The sequence below is a fragment of the Hylobates moloch genome, unplaced genomic scaffold (genome assembly GCF_009828535.3).
Source record: "Hylobates moloch isolate HMO894 unplaced genomic scaffold, HMol_V3 SCAFFOLD_21, whole genome shotgun sequence".
NCBI lineage: Eukaryota > Metazoa > Chordata > Mammalia > Primates > Hylobatidae > Hylobates > Hylobates moloch.
In genome coordinates, this window is record NW_026652296.1 from 17,900,895 (window position 1) to 17,915,463 (window position 14,569).

At 37.5% G+C, this 14,569-nt stretch overlaps 1 protein-coding gene across 7 annotated transcripts in view; it reads left to right on the forward strand.

Moving 5' to 3' along the window:
• Window positions 1–14,569, forward strand: part of PTPRT (protein tyrosine phosphatase receptor type T) — a 1,124,172-nt gene that overhangs the window by 355,984 nt on the left and 753,619 nt on the right. The gene's annotated exons all lie outside the window — the stretch shown is intronic.

A 14,569-nucleotide genomic window follows, 5' to 3' on the forward strand; every position in this document is an offset into this window, starting at 1 on the left:
TTTTTTTTTTTTTTAAACAAATCCTATTAGTTGGCTTTTGGATTACCTAAGCCAATACTCAATTTTCTTGTTTTTTTTTTTTCTTTTCTTTTCCTTCTTCTTCTTTTTTTTTTTTTTTATTCTGTATTCTGGACAATATCCTCAACTTCATCTTCTAAGCCATCCATTGCAATTTTTATTTATGCTTGTATAGTTTTAACATCTGATAGTTATCTTGGTTCTTGGAATGATCCTTTTTTACAGCATCTTTTTCTTGGATAAAATCTCTTCTCTCTACATTAAAAAATGCTCTTCAAAATGTCTTTGTTTTAACTTTCAGTTTCAGGAGTACATGTGCAGGTTTGTTACACAGGAAAATTCGTGTTGTGGGGTTTGTTTTACAGATTATTTTGTTACCCAGGTCCTAAGCTCAGTACCCAATAGTTAATTTTTCTGATCTTCTCCCTCCTCTCACTCTCCACCCTCAAGTAAGCCACAGGGCCTGTTGTTTCCCTCTTTGTGTCCGTGTGTTCTCATCATTTAGCTCCCACTTATAAGTGAGAACATGTGGTGTTTGGTTTTCTGTTCCTGCATTAGTTTGCTTAGAATAATGGCCTTCAGCTCCATCCATATTCCTGCAAGACATGATCTCATTCATTTTTATGGCTACATTGTATTCCATGGTGTATATGTACCACATTTTCTTCGTCCAGTCTAGGGCACTTAGGTTGATTTCATGTCTTTGCTATTGTGAATAGTGCTGCCATGAACATTCAGGTGCATGTGTCTTTATAGTAGAATGATTTATATTCCTTTGGTTGTATACCCAGTAATGGGGTTGCTGGGTCAAATGATAGTTCTCTTTTTAGCTCTTTGAGGAATCACCACATTGTTTTCCAAAATGGCTGAACTAATTTACACTCTCACCGACGGTGCAAGCATTCCCTTTTCTCTGCAACCTTGCCAGCATCTGTTATTTTTTTGACTTTTAGTAATAGCCATTCTTACTGATGTGAGATGGTATCTCATTGTGGTTTTGATTTGCATCATTTCTCTAATGATCAGTGATAATGAGTTTTTCTTCATATGCTTATTGGATGCATGTATGTCTTCTTTTGAAGTGTCTGCTCATGTCCTTTGCCCACTTTTTAATAGGATTGTTTTTCTCTACTAAATGTGTTTAAGTTCCTTATAGATGCTGGATATTAGACCGTTGTCAGATGCATAGTTTGCCAACATTTTCTCCCATTATGTAGGTTATCTGTTTACTCTGTTGATAGTTTATTTTGCTGTGCAGAAGCTCTTAAGTTTAATTAGATCCCATTTCTCAATTTTTTGCTTTTATTGCAATCACTTTTGGTATCTTTGTCATGAAATCTTTGCTGTTCCTATGTACAGAATGTTCCTATGCCTAGGTTGTCTTCTAGGGTTTTTATAGTTTGGGGCTTTACATTTAAGTTTTTAATCCAGCTTGAGTTGATTTTTGTATAGGGTATGAGGAAATGGTCCAGTTTCAATCTTCTATATATGGCTAGCCAGTTATCCCAGTACCATTTATTGAATAAGGAGTCCTTTCTCCATTGCTTGTTTTTATCAGCCTTGTCAAAATCAGATGGTTGTAGGTGTGTGGCCTTACTTCTGGGCTTTCTATTATGTTTCATTGGTCTATATATCTGTTTTGGTACCTATACCATGCTGTTTTATTTACTGTAGCTCTGTAGTATGGTTTGAAGTCAGCTAATATGATACCTCCAGCTTTGTTGTTTTTGCTTAGAATTGCCTTTGCTATTCAGGCCCTTTTGGTTCCTGAATTTTAAAATAGATTTTTCTGGTTCTGTGAAGTACATCACTGGTAGTTTGATAGCATCTGTAGATTGCTTTGGGAAGTATGGCTATTTTAATGATTTAATTCTTCCTATCATGAGCATGGAATGTTTTTCCATTTGTTTGTTTCATCTCTGATTTATTTGAGCAGTGTTTCATAATTCTCATTGTAGAAATCTTTCACCTCCCTGGTTAGCTTCATTCCTAGGTATTTTATTCTTTTTGTGGCAATTGTGAATGGTATTGTGCTTCTGATTTGACACTCAGCTTGGCTGTTGTTGGTGTATAGAAATGCTAGTGATTTTCATACACTGATGTTGTATCCTGATTTATATAGATACAAAACCATGTTGTATGCAAACAGGGGGAGTTTGACTTCCTGTCTTACTATTTGGATGCCCTTTATTTCTTCCTCTTGGCTTACTGCTTTGGCCAGGGCTTCCAATACTATGTTGAATAGGATTGGTGAGAGAGAGCATCCCTGTCATGTACTGGTTTTCATGGGAATGCTTTCAGCTTTTCCCCATTCCATATGATGTTGGCTGTGTGTTTGTCATAGATGGCTCTTACTATTTTGAGATATGTTCTTTGAATACCTAGTATATTGAAAGGTTTTAACATGAAGGGATATTGGATTTTATTGAAAGCCTCGTCTGCATCTATAGAGATAATCATGTGGCTTTTGTCTTTAGTTCTGTTTATGTGATGAATCACGTTTGTTGATTTGCACGTGTTGAACCAACCACTTGCATCCTTGCAATGAAGCCAACTTGATCATGGTAGATTAGTTTTTGTGATGTGTTGCTGGATTTGGTTTGCAAGTATTTTGTTGAGAATTTTTGCATTAATGTTCTTCAAGGATATTGGCCTGAAGTTTCTTTTTTTGTTGTGTCTCTGCCAGGTTTTTGTATCAGGATGATGTTGGCCTCATGGAATGAGTTGGGGAGGAGTCTATCCTCCTCAATTTTTTGGAATAGTTTCGGTAGGAAGGGTACCAGATCTTCATTGTACATCTGGTAGTATTCAGCTGTGAATCCATCTGGTCCTGGGCTTGTTTTGATTGGTAGACTATTTATTACCAGTTCAATTTCAGAGCTCATTATTGGTCTGTTCGGGAATAAACTTCTTCCTGGTTCAGTCTTTGGAGAGTGTATATGTCCACAAATGTGTTCATCTCTTCTAGGTTTTCTAGTTTGTGGGCATAGAGGTATTCATGGTAGTTTCTAAGGATAATTTTTGTTTCTGTGGAGTCAATGGTAATATCCCCTTTGTCATTTCTAATTGGATTTATTTGGATCTACTCTCTTTTCTTATTTATTTATTAGTCTATTTTATTAACTTTTTCAAAAAACCAACTCCTGGATTCATTGATCTTTTGAGTGTTTTTCATGCCTCCATTTCCTTCAGTTCAGCTCTGATTATAGGCATGTGCCACCATAACCAGCTAATTTTGTATTTTTAGTAGAGATGGGGTTTCACCATGTTGGTCAGGCTGGTTTTGAACTCCTGACCTCAGGTGATCCACCCACCTTGGCCTCTCAAAGTGCTGGGATTACAGGTGTGAGCCACTGCGCCTGGCCAATTATGCCCTTCTAACAGTCCCCCAAAGTCTTATCTCATTCCAGCATTAACTCAATTGTCCAAGTCCAGAGTCTTGTCTGAGACGAGGTGAGTCCCTTCCACCTATGAGCCTGTAAAATCAAAAGTAAATTAGTTACTTCCCAGATACAGTGGAGGTACAGGCATTGGGTAAATACACCCATTCCAAATGGGAGACATTGGCCAAAACAAAGGGGCTACAGGCCCCATGCAAATCTAAAATTGAATCAGGCAGAAATTAAATCTTAAAGCTCCAAAATAATCTACTTTGACTCTGTGTCTCACATACGGGTCACACTGATGGAAGAGATGGGCTCCCATGGCCTTGGGCAGCTTGGTCCCTATGGCTTTGCACAGTATAGCCCCCTCCTGGCTGCTTTCATGGGCTTGTGTGGAGTGCCTGTGATTTTCTCCAGGCACATGGTGCAAGCTGTCAGTGGATCTAACATTCTGGGGTCTGGAGTACTGTGGCCCTCTTCTCACAGCTCCACTAGGTAGTGCCCCAGTGGAGACTCTGTGTGGAGACTCTAACCCCACGTTTCCCTTCTGCACTGTCCTAGCAGAGGTTCTCTATGAGGGCTCCACTACTGCAGCAAACTTACACCTAGACATCCAGGTGTTTCCATATATCCTTTGAAATCTAGGTGGAGGTTTCCAAGCCTCAATTCTTAACTTCTGTGCACCCTCAGGCTCAACACCACATGGAAGCTGCCAGGGCACAGGACTTGCACCCTCTTAAGCCATAGCCTTAGCTGTACCTTGGCCCATTTTAGCCATGACTGGAGTGTCTGGGATTCAGGACACCAAGTTCCTAGGCTGCCCACAGCAGGGGTCCCTGGGCCTGGCTCACAAAGCCATTTTTCTTCCTAGTCCTCTGGGGGAGGGGCTACTGTGAGTGTCTTTCACATGCCCTGGAGACATTTTCCCCCTTGTCTTGGTGATTAACATTGGGCTCCTCATTACTAATGCAAATTTCTGCAGCAGGCTTGAATTTCTCCCCAGAAAATGGGTTTTCTTTTCTATTGCATTGTTAGCTGCAAATTTTAGAAATTTTTATTTTCTGCTTCCTCTTGAATGCTTTGCCACTTAGAAATTTTTTCTACCAGATACCCTAAATTATCTCTCTCAGTTTCAAAGTTCCACACATCTCTAGGGCAGGGGCAAAATGCCACCAGTCTCTTTGCTAAAGCATAACAAAAGTCACGTTTGCTCCAGTTCCCAACAAGTTCCTCATCTCTATCTGAGACCATCTCAACCTGGACTTCATTGTTCATATGACTATCAGCATTCCAGTCAAAGTAATTCAACAAGTCTCTAGGATATTCTACACTTTCCCAGATTTTCCTGTCATCTTCTAAATCCTCCAAACTGTTCCAATCTCTGCCTGTTACCCAGTTCCAAAGTAGCTTCCCCATTTTTGGATATCCTTATAGCAGCACCCTACTCTATCGGTACCAAATTACTATATTAGTCCATTCTCACACTGCTGATAAAGACATACAAGAGACTGGATAATTTATAAAGCAAAGATATTTAATTGATTCACCATTCAGCATGGCTGGGGATGCCTCAGGAAACTTATAATGGAGGAAGGGAAAGCAAACATGTCCTTTTTCAAATGGTGGCAGTAAGGAGAAGTGCCAAGAAAATGGGAGGCCATCTCCTTTGAAACCATCAGATCTCTTGAGAACTCACACACTATTATGAGAATGGTAGCATGCAGGTAACCACCACTGTGATTTAATTACCTCCCACCACGTCCCTCCCATGACATGTGGGGATTATGAGAACTACAATTCACAATGAGATTTGGGTGGGGACACAGCCAAACCACATAAGGGCATTTGGTGCTATAGATTTCCCTCTTAACACTGCCTTAGCTGTATCTCAGAGATTCTGGTATGTTGTATCTTTGTTCTCATTAGTTTCAAACAACTTCTTGATGTCTGCCTTAATTTCATTTTTTTATCCAAAAGTCATTCAGGAGCATTTTGTTTAATTTTCATGAAATTGCATGGTTTTGAGGAATGTTTTTAGTGTTGACTTCTATTTTTATTGCACTGTGATCTAAGAGTGTGTTTCGAATGATTGTGGTTCTTTTGCATTTTCTGAGGATTGTTTTATGTCATATTGTGTTCACTTTTAGAGTATGTGCCATGTGGTTATGAGAAGAATGTATATTCTGTTGTTTTGGGGTAGAGAGTTCTGTAGAGGCCTATCAGATCCATCTGGTCCAATGTTGAGTTCAAGTCCTAAATAATTTTGTTAATTTTCTGCCTCAGTGATCCATCTGATACTCTCAGTGGGAAGTCTCCCACTATTATTGTGTGGAAGTTGAAATCTCCTTATAGGTCTCTTAAGTACTTACTTCATGAATCTAGGTGCTTCTGTGTTGGGTGTGTATATATTTAGGGTTAGGTTAGGTCTTCTTTTTGAATTGAATCCTTTACGATTGTGTAATGCCCTTCTTTGTCTTTTTTGATCTTTGGCTGGATAAAGTCTGTGTTGTCTGAAATTGGGTTGCAACCCCTGCTTTTTCTAATTTCTATTTACTTGGTAGATTTTCCTCATCCCTTTATTTTGAGCTTATGTATGCCATTCATTGCATGTGAGATGGGTCTCTTGAAGACAGCATACCGTTTGGTCTTGCTTTTTTATCCAGCTTACTACCCTGTGCCTTTTAAATGGAACATTTAGCCCATTTACATTCAAAATTTATATTGATATGTGTGAATTTGATCTTGCCATTTTGTTGTTAGTTGGTTATCATGCTAGCTTGTTTGTGTGGTTGCTTTGTCATGTCACTGCTCTGCATATGAAACTGATAAGAAGAGATACTACATTTGCTCTTAGCCAAAAGGCTGAGAAGCACTTATCTTTTGTTTTCTACCTGCACTTTTCCCCTCCCTGTTTGTTTTGGTCTCTTCTGTTCGTGTTGGAGATTTAACTCAAATACTCATCATCATTGGATATCCATTCATATTTAAGAGATTGGCACTAAAATGTTGAGTGTATGTATTGCATGGGAGGGGCTTTGTTCACTGACAGGTTTGACTATATGGAAATAAGACAGTAAACTGGATTTTTATGGATGAACATTGGAATGTTCACGGCTAAGGCCTTTTCCTCTTCATCTGGTAAATTTTTCCAAAGATAAGCCTTTTGCACTCATGAAGGCATGGGAAGTATGTGTAACCTGGCTGTGGGTACTCAGAGCTAATTGGGGGATGCTGTCTTCACTCAGTATGTTGGTTTCAGTGGATCACCCCTGGTTTTGCCTGGTGCCTTACCCCCTCTCAGCTGGCCACAGAATCCTTGAAGCTATATCCTCTCTGCTTGATATGTTGTAGTAACTACATTTTCAGTCTTATGTAGGTATTGAGAAGGGACTGGCATCTGGTGGCATGGCAGATGTCAAAGGGGGTCTTGTGGGTGGTGGTCTTAACATTTCTTATACAGATTTTCAGGTAATTTTGTTTTCGGCCCTAGCTGCTCCTGCCATTAGAAGTATCTGGTTGCCCCATTTCTGGGTCCTTTTGTTACTCAGTGGGTTAAATTGGTTGTATTCTGCTTTCTTACCTGATGGACATATGGGCTTCAGTTTTCACTGCTTTGCTTAATCAGTTACCATTTGTCTAACCATTTTTCTTCTTCCATCATTCAATTGCTGTCACTTTTTTCCCCATTCTCTTGGTGTATATGGTTTGTTTATGTCTTTTTAATTCCTGCACTGTCATTTTGGTGCATTTGGAAGAAAATGGAGGTTAACACATGTGTTTACTTTATGATGTTTAATTGAAAGTTGAACTCTTCTCAAGTTGTTTTTCTGTACGTAGATTACTATTTATATACACACATGTGTATGCACATGCTCATACGTTTGTTAAATGTATATATATATTTTACAAAATTAGGTGCAAGCTATAAGTCCTGTTACATGGCTTTTTTTCTCATTTAGAATTCTATCATTAATATTTTAATGTCATTAAATATTCTTGAATGCTTGGACTTTTACATCAATTAAATTATATCATATTGCCATATTATTACTTATTTAATTTGGGCATTGAAATTGCTTTCAGTCTTTCAGTACAGTAATACTGTTGTGAGATTTTTCACCTAAATCTCTGTTACGATTTCTCATTATGTCTTCTAGATTGGGATTATTCAGTTGGTGGTGTGGGCATTTTAATGTGATATGTGATTCATATTGTGTTATATGATTCACAACTTGATAATGTGATACATATTATCCAATTGCTCCTCAGAAAATCATTGAGACAACTTGTAGTCCAAGCATCAAGTAATTACTCATTGACTGTTTGCTAATGTTAGGAATTATCACTTTCAAAATCTTTGCTAATTTGATAAGAAATGACACTACATCCTATTGACCTGGTTTTTCCTTGTTATATAGCCAAATATATTTTATGTTTCGTCCTCTGTGAATTATCTGTTCATAAACATTTTTATATTTTCCATATATGTGTATTATAAGCTTTTTTTATGGAGAAAGGATATTATTCTTTACCTGGTACTTATATTTTTTCAGTTTTTATTTGCTTTCAGAATTTTTGAAGTCTCTGATGAATAGTTTTAATTTTTATGTTGTCCATTATAGAAAACTTTATATCTTCTTTTGCTTTTGAACTTCAAAAGTTATTTCCCTATTCCCAAATGAGATATTCTCTTATATTTTTTCTAGATTTTAATGATTTGATTTTTTTATTCTTCTTCATGTTCAACTCTTTATAGTTCTGAATTAATTAATTAGCTAGTTAATTTTTCATTCACCATGTGAATAGAATCTAAGTCCATTGTTTTTCAAATACTATAGTTAATCAGTATTCCAGAACCATGAATTAATAGTTTAGCCTTTCTCCCCTCATTAAAAGTGGGACTGTTCTCATCAAATGCATTCTCATATATGGTCTATTGATGTTCTTTCTTCTTGTTGTCATTAGCCTGTCTGTTTTTATGTCAGTACAACACTCTTTTTATTATTGTGGCTTTACTAGGTATGTAATTCTTAATAGGACAATCTCTTCTAGTTACACTTTATGAAAAAAAAAACAAAAGAGAGAGAGACTCTTTGCATCTTCTTTCAAATGATCTTTAGAATTATTTTGCCAAGTTCCAGAAAACTCCTCTTGAGTTTTATTCGAATTGCAAATATTGCTCAAATTATTTTTGTGATAATTTCCATCTTGACTTTATTGAGTCTTCAGACTCAGAATCGTTACCTGTATCTTCACTTTTTCAAGGATTCTTTTATATCCCTCAGTAAAGTTTTATGTGTTTCTTCATCTGGACCTCACATATCTCTGTTTAAGTTAATTCCTAGGTATTTGCTACCATGTGATTTAATTTATTTCTTGTTAGAGGTTCCAAGTGGTTATTGATGCTGTATAAGAAAGCTGTTGTGTTTTATCTATTTGTTTTTTAACCACTCATCTTACAGACCTTTTTTTTTTTTTATCAGTACTGCAGGTTTTTGAGTTGATGCTTGTGTTTTTTTAGGCATTCAATCATATCATCAGGCAAGTAATGGTAATTTTGTCTCTTGCTTTTGTATTATTATAAAAAATTTCTTTCTAACTTCTTCCTTCCCCCTCTTCCCTTTTAATTTTATTGCTTAGAGTTTGCAAATCAATATTGAATAATGTAAGTATAACCTTGTTTCATTCCTGAATTTAATAGAAATGGCTTCAGTGTTTGACTCTTATATATGATGTTGTCTTTGGCTTCAGATGGGCGCTGTTATTCTAATATAGTATCCTTCTACATCTAAAATACTGACTTTTTTGAGGCAGATGTGAGTAATAAACTTTTTTTTAAAATTTCATTTTTACATTTTGTTTATTTCTTCTGAAAAAAGGAAGAAATCGGATACATGTGCACAACATGCAGGTTTGTTACATGAGTATATGTGTGCTATGGTGGTTTGCTGTACCTATTGACCCATCCTCTAAGTTCCCTCCACTCACCCTGCCACCCCTCAACAGGCCCTGGTGTGTGTTATTCCCCTCTCTGTGTCCATGTATTCTCAGTGTTCAACTTCCACTTATGAGTGAGAACATGTGGTGTTTGGTTTTCTGTTTCTGTGTTAGTTTGCTGAGCATGCTGGCTTCCAGCTTCATCCATGTCCCTGCAAAGCACATGATCTCATTTCTTTTTATGGCTGCATAGTACTCCATGGTATATATGTACCATATTTTCTTTATCCATTCTATCATTGATGGGGATTTGGGTTGTCTCCATGTCTTTAGTGCTGCACTAAACATACATGTGCATGTGTCTTTATAGTAGAATGATTTGTGTTCCTCTGGGTATATACCCAGTAGTGGGATTGCTGGGTCAAATGGTATTTCTGGTTCTAGATCCTTGAGGAATCACCATACTGTTTTCAACAATGGTTGTTACATTTCTACCAACAGTGTAAAATCATTTATATTTCTCCACAGTCTCACAAGCACCTATTGTTTTCTGACTTTTTAATAATCACCATTCTGACTGGCATGAGATGGTATCTCATTAAGGTTTTGATTTGCATTTCTCTGATGAGCAGTGATGTTGAGCTTTTTTTCATGTTTGTTGGCTGCGTAAATGTCTTCTTTTGAGAAATGTCTGTTCATATCCTTTGCCCACTTTTCGATGGGTTGTTTTTTTCTTGTAAATATGTTTAAGTTCCTTGTAAACTGTGGGTATTAGACCTTTGTCAGATGGGTAGATTGCAAAAGTTTTCTCCCATTCTGTAGGTTGCCTGTTCACTCTGATTCTAGTTTGTTTTGGTGTGCAGGAGCTTTTTAGTTTAGTGAGATCCCATTTGTCAATTTTGGCCTTTGTTGCAATTGCTTTTGGCATTTTTGTCATGAAGTCTTTGCCCATGCCTGTGTCCTAAATGGTATTGCCTAGGTTTTCTTCTAAGGTTTTTATGGTTTTGGGTTTTACATTTAAGTCTTTAATCTATCTTGAGTTAATTTTTGTATAAGGTGTAAGGAAGGGTTTCAGTTTCTGTTTTCCGCATTTGGCTAGGCAGTTTTCCCAGCACCATTTACTTAATAGGATGTCCTTTCCCCATTGCTTGTTTTTGTCAGGTTTGTTGAAGATCAGATGGTTGTAGATGTGTGGTGTTATTTTTGAGGCCTCTGTTCTGTTCCATTGATATGTATATCTGTTTTGGTACAAGTACCATGCTGTTTTGGTTGCTGTATCCTTGTAGTATAGTTTAAAGTAAGGTAGTGGGATGCCTCCAGCTTTGTTTTGTTTGCTTAGGATTGTCTTGGGGTCTTTGATTCCATATGAAATTTAAAACTGTTTTTTCTAATTCTGTGAGTAATGTCAGTGGTAGTTTGATAGGAGCAGTGTTGAATCTGTAAATTACTTTGGGCATTATGGCCATTTTCACGGTGTTGATTCTTCCTATCCTTGAGGATGGAATGTTTTTCCATTTGTTTATGTCCTCTCTTATTTCACTGACAAGTGGTTTGTAGTTATCCTTGAAGAGATGCTTCACATCCCTTGTTAGCTGCATTCCTAGGTGTTTTATTATCTTTGTAGCAATTGTGAATGGGAGTTCATTCATGATTTGGCTCTCTGCTTGCCTATTGTTGGTGTAAAGGAATGCTTGTGATATTTGCACATTGCTTTTGTATCCTGAGACTTTGCTGAAGTTGCTTATCAGTTCAAGGAGTTTTGTGGCTGAGATGGTGGGGTTTTCTATACATAAAATCATGTTGTCTGCAAACAGAGACAACTTGACTTCCTGTCTTCCTATTTTAATACCCTTTATTTCTTCCTCTTGCCTGATAACCCTGGCCAGAACTTCCAATACTATGTTGAATAGGAGTGGTGAGAGGAGGCATCCTTGTCTTGTACCAGTTTTCAAAGGGAATGCTTCCAGCTTTTGCCTGTTCAATATGATATTGGCTGTGGGTTTGTCATAAATAGCTCTTATTATTTTGAGATATGTTCCATCAATACCAAGGTTATTGAGAGTTTTTAACAAGAAGGGATGTTGAATTTTATCAAAGGCCTTTTCTGCATCTATTGAGATAATCATGTGGTTTTTGTCTTTGGTTCTGTTTATGTGATGGATTACATTTATTGATTTGTGTATGTTGAACCAGCCTTGCATCTCAGGGATGAAGCCAACTTGATCGTGGTGGGTACATTTTTTGATGTGCTGCTGGATTTGGTTTGCCAGTATTTTATTGAGGATTTTCACATTGATGTTCATCAGGGATATTGGGGATATTGGCCTGAAGTTTTCCTTTTTTGTTTTGTCTTCCTGATTTTGGTATCAGGATGATGTTGGCTTCATAAAATGAGTTAGGGAGGAGTCCCTCCTTTTCAATTGTTCAGAATATTTTCAGAAGGAATGGTACCAGCTCCTGCTTGCATTTCAGGTAGAGTTCAGCTGTGAATCTATCTACTCCTGAGCCGTTTTTGGTTGGTAGCCCATTAATTACTGCCTCAATATCAGAACTTGTTGTTGGTCCATTCAGGGTTTTGACTTTTTCCTGGTTTAGTCTTGGTTGAGTGTATGTGGCCAGGAATTTATCAATTTCTTCTAGATTTTATAGTTTATTTACGTGAGGTTTTTATAGTATTCTGTGATGGCAGTTTGTATTTCTGTGGGATCAGTGGTAATATCCCCTTTATCGTTTTTTATTGTGTCTATTTGAGTCTTCTTTCTCTTATTCTTTATTAGTCTAAATAGTGATGTATTTTGTTAATTTTTTTTGAAAAACCATCTCCTGGATTTTTGATTTTTTGGAGATTTTTTTTTATGTCTCCATCTCCTTCAATTCTTCTCTGATGTTAGTTATTTCTTGTCTTCTGCTAGCTTTTGGATTAGTTTGCTCTTGCCTCTCTAGGTCTTTTAATTGTGATGTTAGGATATCAATTTGATATCTTCCTAGCATTCTGATGTGGGCATTTAGTGCTATAAATTTCCCTCTTAACACTGCTTTAGCTGTGTCCCAGAGATTCTGGTGTGCTGTCTCCTTGTTCTCATTGGTTTCAAAGAACTTCTTGATTTCTGCCTTAATTTCATTATTTACCCAGGAGTCATTCAGGAGCAGGTTGTTCAATTTCCATGTAATTGTGTGGCTTTCAGTGAGTTTCTCAATCCTGAGTTCTAATTTGATTGCACTGTGGTCTGAGAAACTGTTTGTTATCATTTTAGTTCTTTTGCATTTGCTAAGGAGTGTTTTACTTCCAATTATTTGGTTGATTTTAGCGTAAGTGCCATGTGGCACTGAGAAGAATGCATATTCTGTTGATTTTGGTGTAGAGAATTCTGTAGACGTCTACTAGGTCCAGTTGATCCAGAGCTGAGTTCAAGTCCTGAATATCCTTATTAATTTTCTGTCTCATCGATCTGTCTAATATTGACAGTGAGGTGTTAAATTCTCCCATATTATTGTGTGGGAATCTGAGTCTCTTTGTAGGTCTCTAAGATTGTTTTATGAATCTGGGTGCTCCTGTATTGGGTGCATATATATTTAGAATAGTTAGTTCTTCTTGTTGAATTGCTCCCTTTACCATTATGTAATGCCTTTCTTTGTCTTTTTTGATCTTTGTTTAACGTCTTTTTTATCAGAGACTAGGATTGCAACCTCTGCTTTTTTTTTTTTTTTGCTTTCCATTTGCCTAGATTTTCCTCCATCTCATTATTTTGAGCCCATGTGTCTTTGCCTGTAAGTTGGGTCTCCTGAATACAGCACACCAATGCCTCTTGACTCCTTATCCATTTTGCCAGTCTGTGTCTTTTAATTGCGGCATTCAGCTCATTTACATTTAAGGTTAATATTGTTATGTGTGAATTTGATCTTGTCATCATGATGCTATTTGGTTATTTTGCACACTAGTTGATGCAGTTCCTTCATAGTTTCATTGGTCTTCATATTTAGTATGTTTTTGCAGTGGCTAGTACCTGTTTTTCCATTCCACATTCAGTGCTTCTTTCAGGATCTCTTGGATGGCAGGCCTGGTGGTAACAAAATCCCTCAGCATTTGCTTGTCTGGGAAGGATTTTATATCTCCTTTACTTATCAAGATTAGTTTGGCTGCATATGAAATTCTGAGCTGAAAATTCTTTAAGAATGTTGAATATTGGCCCCCAATCTCTTCTGGCCTCTGGAGTTTCTGCTGAGAGGTCTGCTGTTAGTCTGATGGGCTTCCCTTTGTAGGTGACCTGGCCTTTCTCTCTGTCTGCCCTGAAGAGTTTTTCCTTCATTTTGACCTTGGAGAATCTGATGACTGTGTCTTGGGGTTGATCTTCTTGAAGAGTATCTTAATGGTTTCTTTGTATTTCCTGAATTTGTACGTTGGCCTGTCTTGCTAGATTGGGGCAGGTCTCCTGGATAATATCCTGAAGTGTGTTTTCCAGCTTGTTTCCATTCTCCCCATCTCCTTCTGATACTCTAGTCAATCATAGGTTCAGTCTTTTTATGAAGCCCCATATTTCTTGGAGGCTTTGTTCATTCCTTTTCTTTCCTTTTTCCTCTATTCTTTTCTGCCTGTCTTATTTCATTAAGGTGATCTTCAAACTCTGGTATCCTTTCTTCTGCTTGGTCAGTTTGGCTGTTGATACTTGTGTATGCTTCACAAAGTTCTCGTGCTGTGTTTTTCAGCTCCGTCAGGTCATTTATGTTCCTCTCTAAACTGGTTATTCTAGTTAGCAATTCCTCTAACCTTTTATCGAGGTTCTTAGCTTATTTGCATTGGGTTAGAACGTAGTTTTTCATTACCCATCTTCTGAGGCCTACTTCTGTCAATTCGTCTGTCTTATCCTCCATCCAGTTTTACGCTTGTGATGGAATGACGTTGCAGTCATTTGGAGGAGGAGAGGCACTCTGGCCTTTTGTGTTTTCAGCATTTTTTTGTTGATTCTTTCTCATATTCGTGAGTTTGTTTAGTTTTCGTTTTTGAGGCTGCTAACCCTTGGATGGGGTTTTTGTTGGGGTCTTTTTGTTGTTGTTGTTGCTGTTGTTGACACTTTCTGCTTGTTTATTTTTATTTCAATAGTCAGGTCCCTCTTCAGTAGGGCTTCTGCAGTTTGCTGGGGGTTCACTTCAGGACCTATTCATCTGATTTGCTCCTGTGCCTGGAAATGTCACTCAAGGAGGCTGGAGAGCAGCAAAGATGGGTGCCTGCTCCT